This window comes from Pogona vitticeps, chromosome 6, assembly GCF_051106095.1.
Source record: "Pogona vitticeps strain Pit_001003342236 chromosome 6, PviZW2.1, whole genome shotgun sequence".
In the NCBI taxonomy this organism is placed as follows: domain Eukaryota; kingdom Metazoa; phylum Chordata; class Lepidosauria; order Squamata; family Agamidae; genus Pogona; species Pogona vitticeps.
Window position 1 is genome coordinate 53,344,903 of NC_135788.1, and position 14,336 is coordinate 53,359,238.

Consider the following 14,336-nt stretch of genomic DNA (forward strand, 5'->3'; position numbering starts at 1 on the left):
TGGCTCTATGGCTTGGAAACAGGGATGAACACTGCCACCTAGACTCGAACACGACTGGACAAAAATTGTCAAGGGGAACCTTTACCTAATGTGTAGCATGTGGCAATTCTGATGAGTATTCTAAGAGGAATGCAAGTTATGAACTTTGAGAAATAGCAGTTAAAACAGACAGGTAGGTTAAACTGTGGAGAAGCTAGAGGGTGGGGAGACAGAGAGAGTGCAGGAAGAGGCTGGAAGTGTTTTGATGGTGGTGGTGGTGATGGTAGTAGTTTGGAGAGACAGAAACTTCTGTATTCTTCTGAGGATCACAGCAACCCTAATGGATCTTCTAATTTACTGAATCTTCTAATTTGGATATAATTTGGAGAAGTAATGTGGGGTGGTTTAATCTATGTCTAATTTAACATTATATTTTTATTTCATGATTTAAGGTTACTATTAGATATTTTATGTTAATTTGTTATTATTGTTTATTGAATTATTGTATTATTCTTTTTCTTTGTTCTTTTTTCTTCTTTTTCTCTATCCCCCTCCTTCTCTGCCCCCCCTCTTCTTGACATGGACAGGAAGGCCTGTTTCCCCAGTGAGGTGTCTAATATCGGTGTGATAACAGGTAGAGGGAGGTATAAAGGTGTTGGCACAGTGCCTACTCATGTCAGAAGAACAGTGAACAGATGTCTGAAGGCTGTTCACTGTTCTGACACTGTGACCTGTGATGAAGTGTATTTTTCTAATTAGAGATGGGTTATGTAGTCATGTTTTAACCATAGAGAAATCCATTGTGAGTCTGACGCAGGCTAAGTTCTGGAAAATTACTAGTAGTTATTTTCAGCTTCATGTCGCCAAGCTTATCGCTGCAGCTGGAGAGAAAAACACAGCAGAGTCAAAATATTTCTAACTTGAATTATAAACAATTCTTTGTTGTTGGTGGGAAAGTAGGGCGTACCCTATGCTAATTCCTTCCTTCGTGATTGGTCGAGTATGTCAGGAAGGGGCAGGTTGGAGAAATTTACAAGAGGTTGGGAAAAGGGACTCTTAGAGAGGGAGAGAAGAAGAAGAGAGTTTTGGGTATCTGAAAACATGGCGCTGAATATCTTTGATCCAGATGAAGGGACCTGATTTAACAATATGGACTGCATAAGAATATAGTTTATTTTTCTTAGTTTATAGTTTAGATTTTGTTTTGTTTCAATAGTTAAGTTTTATAGAATGTGCTGAAACGTTATGCTGATGCTTAGAAATGAAATTGTAGAGAAATGTTTTCTTTGTTCACTTAAATAAACACATGTTGTTTAATAATCGGCCTTTCTAGTCCTTTGAACAGAACAGTTTCCCCATAGATAATGAATTTGGCCTTACGTTACCAAAATTGAGTCACTGAACAGTAAAGATACGGTATTAAGTGGTTTCTTATTAGTAAAATCGAAACAGACTTAAATACAGGTTGTCCAAGAGTTCATGTCCCGGAACTGTGGTGACTCAAGCAGTTCACTTCAATCGGGAGTGAGGGAAGCCTGGATTTTCCTGTTTCGTGGTTTTTGATCTCATTTATGGGACCAATTACTGACATGACCAACTGCCAAAATCGAGGTAGGCAGCCCAGCTGGCCCTCCACTCTGAAGTTGGTGCTTCTGAACGCCAGGTCTGTATCCAATAAATCCCAGCTTATACAAGACCTTATTCTGGATGAGGATGCAGACCTGGCATGCATAACTGAGACCTGGATGGGTAGGGAAGGAGGGGTCCCTTTGACCCTTTCCTGCCCTCCGGGTTATGCAGTGCAGCACCAGGGCAGACTGGAGGGGCGGGGGGGGAGTTGCCATTGTTTATAGAAAATCATTAGAGGTTACTAGGCGCTCCTCGCTCGTGAGGCCGGGTCTGGAGGCTCTCCATGTGTGGATTGGGGCCAGGGATGGTATTGGGATCTTGCTGGGTTACCGCGCTCCCAGCAACCCAGCCACCTCCCTACCAGAGCTGGCGGACTTCGTCTCCGCGGCACTGTTGGAGTCCCCGAGACTTTTGGTCCTGGGTGACTGCAACATCCATGCGGAGGCGGAGGTATCCGGGCCAGCTCTTGAGTTCTTGGAAAGCATGGCTTTCTTGAACTTGTCCCAACATGTCAATGGCCCCACACACATGGGTGGCCATATGCTTGATTTGGTCTTTTCTACTGAGTGTAGCGAGCGTGGTCTGATGGTGACTGACCTTGTGTCAGTCCCCTTGTCATGGTCAGACCATTACCTGATAAAATGTAACCTCACAATGGCGCTTCCCCCCCCCCACAGGGAGCAGGGACCTATTTTGATGGTCCGCCCTCGAAGGTTACTGGATCCCATGAGATTCCAGGATACCATGAGAGGGGTTCCAGCGGCACTGTCTGGCGCTCCTGTTGAAGTCCTGGTTGATGGTTGGTTCTCCGCCGCCACTAGGGCAGTTGACACAATCGCACCCAAACGCCCTCTCCGGAGTAGAGCTCGGCCAGGACCCTGGTATAGTCAGGATCTACGAGCGATGAAGCGAATAAGGAGACGGCTAGAGTGCATTTGGAGGAAGGAACCGACGGCTTACAATAAGATCGCTGTCAGGATCGCAACTAACCGTTACCTAGCCAAGGTAAAGGCTGCTAGAAGAGCTTACGTCGCTGACCGGATAAGCGAAGCTTCCAACCGGCAGGCGGAACTTTTCCGTATAGTTCGTGATCTATCCGGAATTGGCCAGGGTGAAGGGCCTCCTTCTATCATCTCACCTGACCAATTTGCAGCGTTTTTTAAATCTAAAGTGGAGGCCATCCGCCGTGACCTTTCTCCTTTTTTAAATACAATGGATCGAGCAGAGATGTCCAGCGCTCTGTCCTGCCCGGTAATTCTCGATTCTTTTCAGCCTGTAACATCAGAGCTGGTAGACAAGGCACTTGATCGCTGTCGGGCCACCACCTCTTCTCTCGACCCTTGCCCGGCCTGGCTAATCAAAGCAGCCAGGCCGGTAACAACTGAATGGGCCACTGCAAAAATTAATGGGTCTCTCCAGGAGGGCAAGGTACCCCTTGCCCTCAAGGAGACACTCATTAGGCCCATTAGGAAGAAACCAAATCTGGCGGCGGACAAAATTGGCAATTATAGGCCCGTCGCCAATGTGTCCTTCCTCAGCTAAATGGTTGAGAGGGTGGTGGCAGACCAGCTTCAGGCGCTCTTAGACGAAACCAATGCTCTAGACCCATTTCAGTCGGGCTTTAGGCTGCGCTATGGTACAGAGACGGCACTGGTCGCACTGCTGGATGACCTGTTGAGGGAGGCCGATGGGGGCAATGTGTCCTTGTTGGTCCTCCTCGACATCTCAGCTGCCTTTGATACCGTCAACCACGGTATCCTCCTGGGGAGGCTCTCCGAGTTGGGAGTTGGTGGCCTGGCACTTGCCTGGCTCCGCTCCTTCCTGGAGGACCGCCCCCAGAGAGTGCAAATTGGAGAGAATGTCTCGGCCCCATGGAGTCTCAATTGTGGGGTTCCACAGGGGTCAATCATCTCCCCAATGCTGTTTAACATCTTCATGAGGCCGCTGGGCGGGGTCATCAGAGGGTGTGGGGCATCGTGTCACCAGTACGCTGATGACACACAGCTCTACATCTCTTTTACTCCATCTTCAGTGGATGCCGTCCAGTCCCTCCAGCGCTGGACACCGTACTGGAATGGATGCAGTCAAATGGATTGAGGCTGAACCCGAACAAGACGGAGGTCTTGAGGGTGGGTGGCCCTCCCGTCAGTGGCATAGGTGACTCCCTTTCTTTTGGAGGGACGACCCTTGCCACAAAGAGTGAGGTCCGCAGCTTGGGAATACATCTGGACCCGGCGCTAACCATGGAAACCCAGGTGGCGTCCGTGGTCCGTTCTGCCTATTTTCATCTATGGCGGATTGCCCAGCTGCGGCCATATCTTGATCGGGGGGCCCTCACTACTCTAGTCCACGCGCTCGTAATCTCGAGACTAGACCATTGTAATGCACTCTACATGGGGCTGCCTTTGAGGCTCATGCGGAAACTCCAGATGGTCCAGAATGCAGCAGCCAGGCTTATTAGTGGGGTGAGAAAACACCAACATATCTCCCCCACTCTGGCTGCGCTGCACTGGTTACCTATTCGTTTCCGCATTGACTTCAAAGTATTAATGATTACATATAAAGCCCTAAACGGTTTGGGACCTCAATATTTGGCAGATCGCCTCCTCCCACCCAGATCTACCCGAGTCACCCAACATAGCCAGCAGGGGCGGCTGAGGGGACTGACGCCGAGGGAGGCCCGGAAGGAGAAAACAAGAAACCGGGCCTTCTCGGCGGTTGCCCCTCGGCTGTGGAACACACTCCCCACTGAAATCAGGCTGGCACCCTCGCTGGGGGTTTTCAAAAGCCAATTAAAAACGTGGTTGTTAAAACAGGCCTACCCCCCAGTCAATTAAGTCATTTTCCTTTTCTCTTTCTCTATCTTTTTTTTTTTGTATACCACCATCTTGGAAACCTTTTATTTAGAACTAATTAGTATAAATGCATTTTATATGTTTTTTAACTTGTTTTAACTGATGTAAGCCGCCCCGAGTAGACGTTGTCTAGAGGGGCGGGGTAAAAATCGAATAAATAAATAAATAATAAATAAATAAATCATTCTAAACACTGTATAGTACAATGACCATGGTGGGTTTACAATTTTTTTAAAATGTCTGTAATGTGGATTTTTTTACTTCCCTCTTCATGGATGCAAGGTTTTCTTCTTTTTGTGTTAGTTGTTATTTTATTTGTTCATGTTTGTTGAATATATGTATTATGCTTTGTTTTGGTTATTATTATTTATTATTATTTATTTCTTAAAATTATATACCATCCCATTAGTGTAATGCACTAATCTGGGCAGTGTACATCAAGATTAAAAAACAACAGTGATCCATCAAGTTAAAATAAGACACAGATACAATAGCATAAGCTCCAGATGCATAAATCACAACTTACAAGCAGATACAATTATCTAAAATATGTTATGTTGATGAGATACTTTAAATGAAAAATAAACCCAGCCTAATTTGGATTTGTCATTGAGACAGCATTTTGATTGGGTTTACACTAGCAACAACACACAATGTATTAATGCTTAAAGCTTGGAAATTACTCATTAATCTTAACATGTTAACATGAAATGTGTTCCTTTTCCAGCCAAATGATCCCAAATACATCAGTAAATGTAGTTTATAAAGTAAAAAGGTAAATGTACACTTAGAGAGAATTTTTGTCATTAAACATTGTTATTTCTAGGTCTGCCCTCTGTAGAGGGTATATGTGTTTGTACATTTCCATCACACACATACTTCAACATAAAAGCCACAATTTTCACACTTAAAAGTTAGGTGCTTTGGGAGTGCATCTCCCAGCAACCTTGGCTAATTTACACAATAATGAAGTCTGGAAACTACAGCCCAAGCTTGGGAGAACTATATCTTATTAACCACTTCCATGTATCCTTCAACAACATACTATCATAGAAGATAAGGTAGAATAATGATCACTTCCAAAATGCTTAGTTCCATCTTTTGCATGGCTGTTTTCAGGTCACAGTGACCAGTTTCCTAACACATGCACCCAATCTCCAGAACAGTAATCACAACTCATAGCTCATTTGCCACGGATAATTTCATTTCAGAATGCTGTTACATGTTTGAAAAATGCCCTTAGCATTTGAAGTGAAAGTTGCCTTTGACTGAAAATAGAAAAAGGAGCTTGGATGATTTGGGGAATTGCCCTTAACTGGAAATATTCACATTCAAAGCTATTCTACCAAGAAAGCTCTGCTTAGGGGAGGGTCTCTGCAAATCATCCCAGCTCCTTTTTCCACTTGGATTCAGAGGCCGCTGTGTTTCTTGTTGCATCAAATGCTAAAATAATTTTTAAACCTCAAACTGTATTCTGAAACACTTAATTGTTTTGTAAATAGAGCAGAAGGTTTGCATGTTTGTGCTTGTGCTGAAAGATCTCAGAACTAGTAAGAGCTAGAAACAAACAATTTATATTTTTTATATATATATCTGTTGTCACAGGAACTAACAGATATAAACTAAGGTCCTAATATAAACAACTGGGTTATGCCTTAACTGAGGAAGCTGGCTGGAGGATTCTGAGAGTTGCAGTTGTCTAACAGAAATGGTCAGATCTAGAAATACAAAATCTTCCATGGATGCTACTGATTTCTGGAGAAAACAAAAAAGATACACCTACAGTCTAAGGGGATTCTGGAAGCTACAGTACAAATAATTTACCTTCTGAGATTGTGGGAAGTCTAGCCCTCTTACCTGAAAACCCGTCTGAAACAAAGAGCTAAAAATATGAAATTTTGAACAGATATTGCTTGACATCACTACTTATAAGTAGGTTAGTTGTATGTTGGCTAGCCATGCTAGCTGGGACATTATGGGAATTGTAGTAAAACTATGGTTTAACATGAAATTTTGGACCTTGCAACGGGGTGGATAAAAAAGTGTTTTTAAAAAAATGTAAATCAATTTTCATTTGTCATCAAAAATCAGATTTTTAAATTGTAATTTAAATTGATTTGATTTAAATCAAAACCACCCTGTCCTGCAATGACCTGACTTCCCAAAAGGTGATGACCCCCACAGTTTGCCAACTAGCAAACCACTACATTCCAATCACACCCACCAACCAGCATTCAATAATCTAGCAATCCTGGCTGGAGAGGCAGGAGAGAAGACAGCAAGCACTGGGGTGAGGCTAGCACTCACAGGTTTTTAATCTAGGACTTGGTAAGTGCAAATTGCTCGTTGTTCTATTGTTTCTTGAAGTGGTCTTTTCAAACTTGCCTTTGTCTGAAAGTCTAGCACGGTATATGACATTTACCTTTCTCAGGGCCAAAGCAGACATTGTGTATGATCTCTAATCAAGGTATCACCTGAAAATAACTTATAACAAGTGGAGAGAAGAGACAACCTGATTTGGGCAATTACATTGGTAAAGTGGTTTTTAACACACACAGACACACCAATGCAATTGTTCTGACTAAAACTGTCCCCAACTTGCCATGTTTGCTCCACAGAGGAAAACATACAGTCATATGGGCACCTGTATGATTCTCCCTGCCATCCTAAGCCAAATGCAGTGGTGCCTCAACTTATGAACGGTCCTACATACGAACAATTTGACTTACGAACATCTCCATTCACAAAATTTTGCTTTGACTTGTGAACGGAGCTTCAACTTACGAACAAAAAAATCACGGGAAAAGTGGGAAATATACTTTGGACTGCCTGGTACTGTAATTTTAAAATGTAAAAATTGGTTTAAAAGATGGAATTATACTTAATCATAAGGCATGAGATCTACCTCACTATATTTTATTGTATTACAGTCTATTTATTAAATATTTCTGAAAGATTTTAGAAAGCAATGGATACTACAAGAGTGGTCCTCACCGACCAGATAGGCGGGGTATTTATTAATTAATTAATTAATTAATTAATAATAATAATAATAATAATAATAATAATAATAATAATAATAATAATAATAATAATAATAATAATAATAATAATAATAATAATAATAATAATAATAATAATAATAATAATACGCTGTATTATCAGAAATCTGGAACAACAAAAACTTGCACTTAATTTAGTTTTCAAAGTTAAACCTTATAATAAATAATAAAAATAGACAAAAGTGCCATTGTATAGGTGCAAATTTCATTCTACTTAGTACTAAGTATCAACATACAATTCTTAGAGGAAAAGAACTGTCTGAACAGAGAATGTCTTCCAGACAAACTTAAGCCCCATTATGTCTTTTTTGATTGTTTTAGAAATTAAGCATCTACCACAACCAAATCTAAATATGTGAGAAAAGAAACAAACGTATTTTAACTATCAAACTTAACTGCCCCTTCTAAGAGATAGTTTGAGTTATTATTTATAAAATGTGTTAATTCCATGGGAGCCAATTAAATATCACAGAATAACATTAGATAGAATGGCAGAATGGTAATTAATAGCAGTTAATTCTTACTGTGTTTAGCACTTGTCATCTTCAAAGTTCTGTGCCAGTCTTAATTGCTCTGTAACATATTGATCTTGGATTTAGAGTGCCTTTTGAATGGAAATCACTATAAATGCTGTTTGTCAGGTGTTACAAGGGATTGTACTGCATAGCTTTAGAAACACATTTTGAATTTTACTCTCCAGCAACTTCTAAGTGTTTTATAATTATATCTGACAAATTACAGAGCAGGTCATCATTAGATCCCAATTTATAAATAATACTGTAATTTAGGGATAGTGGATCAGATATAAAATGACAACTAAATGTCTGCAGAGAAGAATAATTCTTTCACATTTACTCCCTGAAAAATTCGAAGTAGGCATCTTGCAACAGAAAAACACACAAAACAGAATGTGCATATAATGGTGTACCATATGTGCTTCTGGGGGCTTTTTCAGCTCTGAAAGTTAGGGTTTGAAAATAAAGTTTGAAATTGCAGTTTGAAATTAAAACCAATCTGAAAGCCCACTTTAACGAAAAAACCAAGACAGACCAATAAATATCATCAGAATATTTTTCCTGGTCTCTGGAATGTTGCCATCGCTCATTTTGTCTTCAGATTTTGACTTTTTCATACTAGCATAAAAGCTGACTTTACATGGGGATTGCTATTCCTCTTCACAGAAACATAGGAAGTCACACCAGCAAAATGTTTTGGAGGTACTGCTCATGAATTTCAATGCTGGGGGAGGGGTCATTTCAGATGACACACAGCTATTGTAGATTCTTTCGCCCCCCCCCGTGCTATCTCTGCATCAAATCCAGCCCATTGGGAGGCTATTACTATATTTGTTTCACATTTCATTGTGCAATACAACTGACATTCCACTGAATGTGTACTACTAAACCAATTCATCCCCTTTACATCTGGCGTGTGGACCCACCTCCCCCATATGCTGTCATTCAATTCCCTTACTTTTTTTAAAATTAATTTTCAAATGGGAGTGTAACCATGTTGGTATGCTTCTGTCAAATATGGCTTGAAGTACTTTTCTAAGCCTGCCACCCACTGTATGCTTCCACCAGATGGTGCTAAGACAATGCACTTTCAAGGTATTCTCACAGCAGGGGTGATTTACTGACATACCAATGTACCAACACAATTTTTTTTTAAAAAAGGGAAGGAGGCAGAGAAACACACAGAAAAGGAAGGGGATATGTCCCGCTTGAGGGTTGCAGATGAACATATCACATCTAATTTACCCTTAAAAAGGTGGAATGATTAAAAAACATCTGAACCACTATTGTAGGATATATGCCACATGACCATAACACATGACTATACAGGAAGCAGAAGACATGAGAAAAAAAGAGGGCATTTCTCTAGTGTGACTATGGCCTTAGAGAAGTATTATCTACTACAGCAATGGGCAGTAGCTGTAGATAGCATTTTTCTAACTCCACTTGGAAATGAAATTTTACTGGTTAAAGCTGGAACCATCTGCATGGAAAGAAAATGTTCTACTTCTCTTAAAGAAGGGGTCTCAAACAGCAGCCCGTGGGCCAACTTCAACCCGCTGGATGATAGTTTGTGACCCCGCCTTGATATGCAAGTTTAAGGAGTGGTAGCAGCAGCAGCAGCAGCAAAAAAAGAGAGTGTGTGGGGTGGGAGAAGTGCTGCTGCTTTGACTCCGGCAGCTCCCATCGTGGCCACTGCCGCGGCGGCATCCCTGCCAGGCCTCTCAGCTGCCCAGATCAAGTTACAGCACTGGGGCTGCTGCCAGCGAGGAAAGAGGCGAGTCCTGCCCAGAGGTGGCCGGGAGGTAATGGCAGAGCGGCTGAGAGGACCACCCTCCCCTTCACGGGTGACAGGAGGGAAAGGGGCAACTCGGGGAGTTGGCGGGAGCCCCGCACGTAGAGACGGCGCCATCCCCCTGCAATGAGACTTGGCCTGGCACCGGCCGCTGCCCCACCACCGGCCAAGCGCCATAACCCAGTTCCCGCTCCTCCTTCCTGCCGTCCTCCCCCCCTTGCCCCCACAACACACAGCCGCCAGCGGTGAGAGAGTCCAGCTTCCCCTGCCCTGTCTTGCAAGGGGCCTCTCAGTCCCTCCGTGACTGTGTCCGGCTTTTGTATCTCCACCCCCACCCCCTGCAACTGAACAAGCCACCTCTCCCTGTTACTTCTTTGGTTGCGGCAGGGCACTTGGTTATTTCAGAGATCCGAGATAAGCTGGCTTGAATGTTTAGGGCTGTAGAACAGCCCCAGGCAATCAATCTGGCTTGTGAATGATTGCTTCCGCCAGAGCTGAATAAGGTAGGAAGGAAGGTGTGAGAGAGGAACCCGGTGGAAATGGACATGAGAGGTGTGGAGTGGCTTGCTTGCGTGCTTTCCTCTGCTGGAGGGGAGGCTGGTCCTGGGTTCTGTGGGGCAACGGTTCAGAGCCAGGGAAATAGGGGCCAAGCCAGTCCCTCCTTCCTCCTAAAGATGGGGAAGAGGAGGCACTTTTATCCCCCCCTTCTGCCCCAACCCCACACACCCCTGATTCTGGGGCATGTGCAAAGTGCATTTCCAGGTCCAGGAGCCAGAAGCATGTGCAGAGTTATCCCCCATGCTTGTAGGAGCTGGAAATTCACACACACACATAAGTGGATTTTTCTCAGCTTGAGAAATTGCAAAGGATGGAGAAAATGAGGTGTGTGTGTGTGTGTGTGTGTGTGTGTGTGTGTGTGTGTGCGTGCGTGCGCGCATCTCCAAATCCATTTTCTCCACCCTTTGCATTTCTCAAGCAGAGAGAAATCCACGCCTTCTGTTTTTCCCCCTGGTTTTTATAAAGTGTTTCAAATCTGTCACACAATTTTTAAAACTTTTTATTTCATTTTATTATGCTTTTATTAATATGATTTCTTAGTGTACTTTGTTTTAGTAGCTATTACATTTTGTTTGATCGTTGCTGATTATTTTGTTTTTTATTTTGGTCTTGGTCTCTGATTGTACATACTTACATTAGATGAAGACCTTTTCTACTTCCTTTATAGCTGCCCTTCTAATTCTCAGGTTTCTTTTGATTCTTTGCTTTATTCTCCATTTCAATTGATGATGAAACTGCACCATAGAAAATCCTCAGATCCTTAACTTTCTTCCTTGTCAATATTAAAGCAATGTGATTCTTTTATAATCATGATTTTTGTCATCTTATATTCAGCAGCAATCCTGTTTGTGTGTTTTCTTCCCCAGCCTTCCTTGGTAGTTATTTCAAGTCATTGCTGCTTTTTGCCAGTAATCATTTCCAGTAATGCAGTAAACAGTTGTCATCTGCATATTTTAATTTATGGTGTGTTTTACTAGTTTTTATTCTTCTTTCACCTAAATTGAAATCAGATTATGTGTTCTGTACATAGATAGAACAGAGAAGGAAATGAAATACACCGTTCTTGATACCTTTGCCAATGGGAGACCCTTCTGTTTCTCCATTATCTGTCTTAGCAACAGCTTCTTGTCCACAATGTAGGTTATGCTTCAGTACAAGACAGTACTGTGACACAATTCTTTCACTTCCCCGTGATCATTGCAAAGCCCCGCCGATCAGCTGTGCGAAAATGGGGGCTTTGTGATGATCGCTTCCCTGCGATGATCGCGAATTTTCCCCATAGGGGCCATCGCAAAGCGATCACTTTTGCGATCGCAAAAACAGCGTCGCAAAGCGATTTCTTCGCTATGCGGAGCGATCGCTATGCGAGGCACCACTGTATTTAAGAAATTAAAAATAAACAACAAACAAAAATGAAATTAGCTAGTGATAAGTTTTAGTATGTTTTGTTTGATGACTAAATACTAGAGATGATAGCCTCATTTCTAGCTCCTGATATGTTAACATGACACACTGGTCTCATTAGGATCATTATGTTTCAGTCTAATAAACCAGTATGAACAAGTTTATCACCCAAGCATGTAGTCTTTGTTTCCTCCCCATGCAACTTATTTTATTTATTTTATTTATTTATTTATTTATTTATTTATTTATTTATTTATTTATTTATTTATTTATTTATTTATTTATTTATTTATTTATTTAACTTGTATGCCACCCACACTACCCAAAGGTCTTGTTTGAACACAATGTGGAAGCCCTAAATTAAACATAGTTTCTTGATTTATCTGAAACACAAAACTAAGGTTGCCAACTTTAGAACAAGCCAATGTATAAAACCAACTTAAAACTGTGCTATTTCATTGCTCAATTATCCATACGTCATAAGGATGGAAGGTTGGTTCTTAGTGTGAATTATGCAAATAGACTAAGCTATAGCAGCCAATAATGGATTTTCAGTAAAGCTGCTGGTTTCTATTTCATATACCTCTTTAACTCATTCAGTTTCTTTATACCTACTGTGAACTATCATTGTTTAATCCCAATAGGACAACTAAGAAAGTGAGGTATTTAATCAACTGCTTTATCACTGCAAAGTCTGATCTCTTGCTTCAAGAAAAATCCTGCAATTCTGAACTGAATGGCTTATAAACCAGGCACTATTTCAATCTTAAGTCTAGTTAGAGTGATCCGAAAAATATTATTTTCACCACAGAAGTTATCAAGGATACTATGATTCTTTCAATAAACTATTGAAGATAAAGGCAAGAACTAAAGCAAGTAAGGAATGAAAATGGAAATTATGGGAATAATGAAGGATCAAATATCTATTCTACAACTCAACTGTAATGCAGGAATTAGTTAAGGGCTGGCTGAAGACAAAATAAAGTTGACTCTGGGGAGCAGAATTATAGTATAATTACTTCTAGGTACTGAAGGGCCTTGCAAGCATTTAGGTATGTTTTACCCCTTGGGGGAATTATCAGGATCTCAGAACCTTTTGAAAATTGCCCGTTATATATTAAAAATATAAAAGGCTGACACATGACCTTTTTTGATTAAAAACGTTAATGCTGGATTGCTGTTCTCAGAGGAGTCACTTAAAGGGTGCAAGATTTAACAGACTTTAACAATGCAACAGGCACAAAAACATTTGAAATCTAATTAATCTCTTGACATTTGAGTAAAAGTCAAAGCAGTGGACTACAAGATGAACAGAACACCTCAACCGTGAAGGTTGAATACTATTATCTTTCTTCCATGAGGTTTAAATGAGTTATTAAGTATCTTCTATCAGCTTTTATAGCAGATCTCATCTTTTTAATAACTGTTAAGAACTTATTGTTTTCTCTTAATACAAGCTTGAATGTAACTGCTACAGTGATTTAATCCAACACTTTTTTGTGTATTTACAGTCCTACTGAAACGTGTCACCAGCAGCATTAACATGGTAAAGCATGTAAGGTGCACGCCAGACACTGGTTATTTCACTTTAGATAATAGCTTGGAATCTAAGTTTTATATTAAGGCTACAAAATTCAGCAAGTACATAAACTGTAAACATAAATATCTACAGTATCTGCTTTATTGTGAGGCCAATGCAGAAGATAACAAGTAACATATCAGCTATTGTTCACATTACATTAACCTCTCAATTGCCCCTGTAGCAGTGACTTAACAGACTATAACTTTCACCTCCACCCCTTAAAACAGATGGTTAAAAGATTCATTTGTTGTATTTTGCCTACAATTTCATTTGTACTTTAATTGATATTCTTTTCAAAACTCTTTCAAAGGTTGGGGGCTTGATTAAGGAATGTGAATAATCAGAACAAACTCACAGTCCTCACCACACATAAGAAAATGATGTTTGTTTCAAACAGATTTCCACAACATGTTCTAACAAAATTTCTATTTGACAATTGTCAGTGTGATACAAGAACCAGAATAGTGTGGTTGCTGGTTGAGTCAAAGAGCAGTGGGGACAAAAATAGATAAATCCCACTTGAATGACTTCAGAAAACAGTGCTGTAGCGGAATGCCAAAAGGTGACGTCATTCCTGCCTGTCCATCACAGAAGCTCAAGGGGGAAGAGCTAAGGATAGGGCAGGTGGGGCGGAGCCGGGGGACAGTTAGGGAGTTAGACAGACAGACAGTTAGAGAGAGACAGTTGGAGATGTGGAATGAGAGTTAGGGTTTTACCAGTAAGAAGAAGAGAGTTAGGGATTTGAGTCAAGAGGGTTAGGAGAGGGAACTGAGATAAATGATATTGAACAAGCAGGAATGAAGTTACAAGTACTATAAGAGAGATATTGAGTAAAAGTACATAGCAGTTTGAAATAAAAGTGAGTGCATCCATAATCAAATCCATGTTAAAACCTGATACAGCTCCTACTTGATTTACCTTTATGATTTACTTATCAATAAAAGAATATTTTTCAAC

General features: G+C 41.0%; 1 protein-coding gene and 1 long non-coding RNA gene across 16 annotated transcripts in view; both read right to left on the reverse strand.

Moving 5' to 3' along the window:
• Positions 1–14,336, reverse strand: part of ULK4 (unc-51 like kinase 4) — a 596,488-nt gene that overhangs the window by 165,918 nt on the left and 416,234 nt on the right. The gene's annotated exons all lie outside the window — the stretch shown is intronic.
• LOC140708197 (uncharacterized) lies at positions 412–4,452 on the reverse strand. Its single transcript, XR_012088379.2, has 2 exons — positions 1,574–4,452; positions 412–710 (listed from the first exon to the last, which is right to left on the reverse strand). It is a non-coding gene; the product is annotated as an uncharacterized LOC140708197 (long non-coding RNA).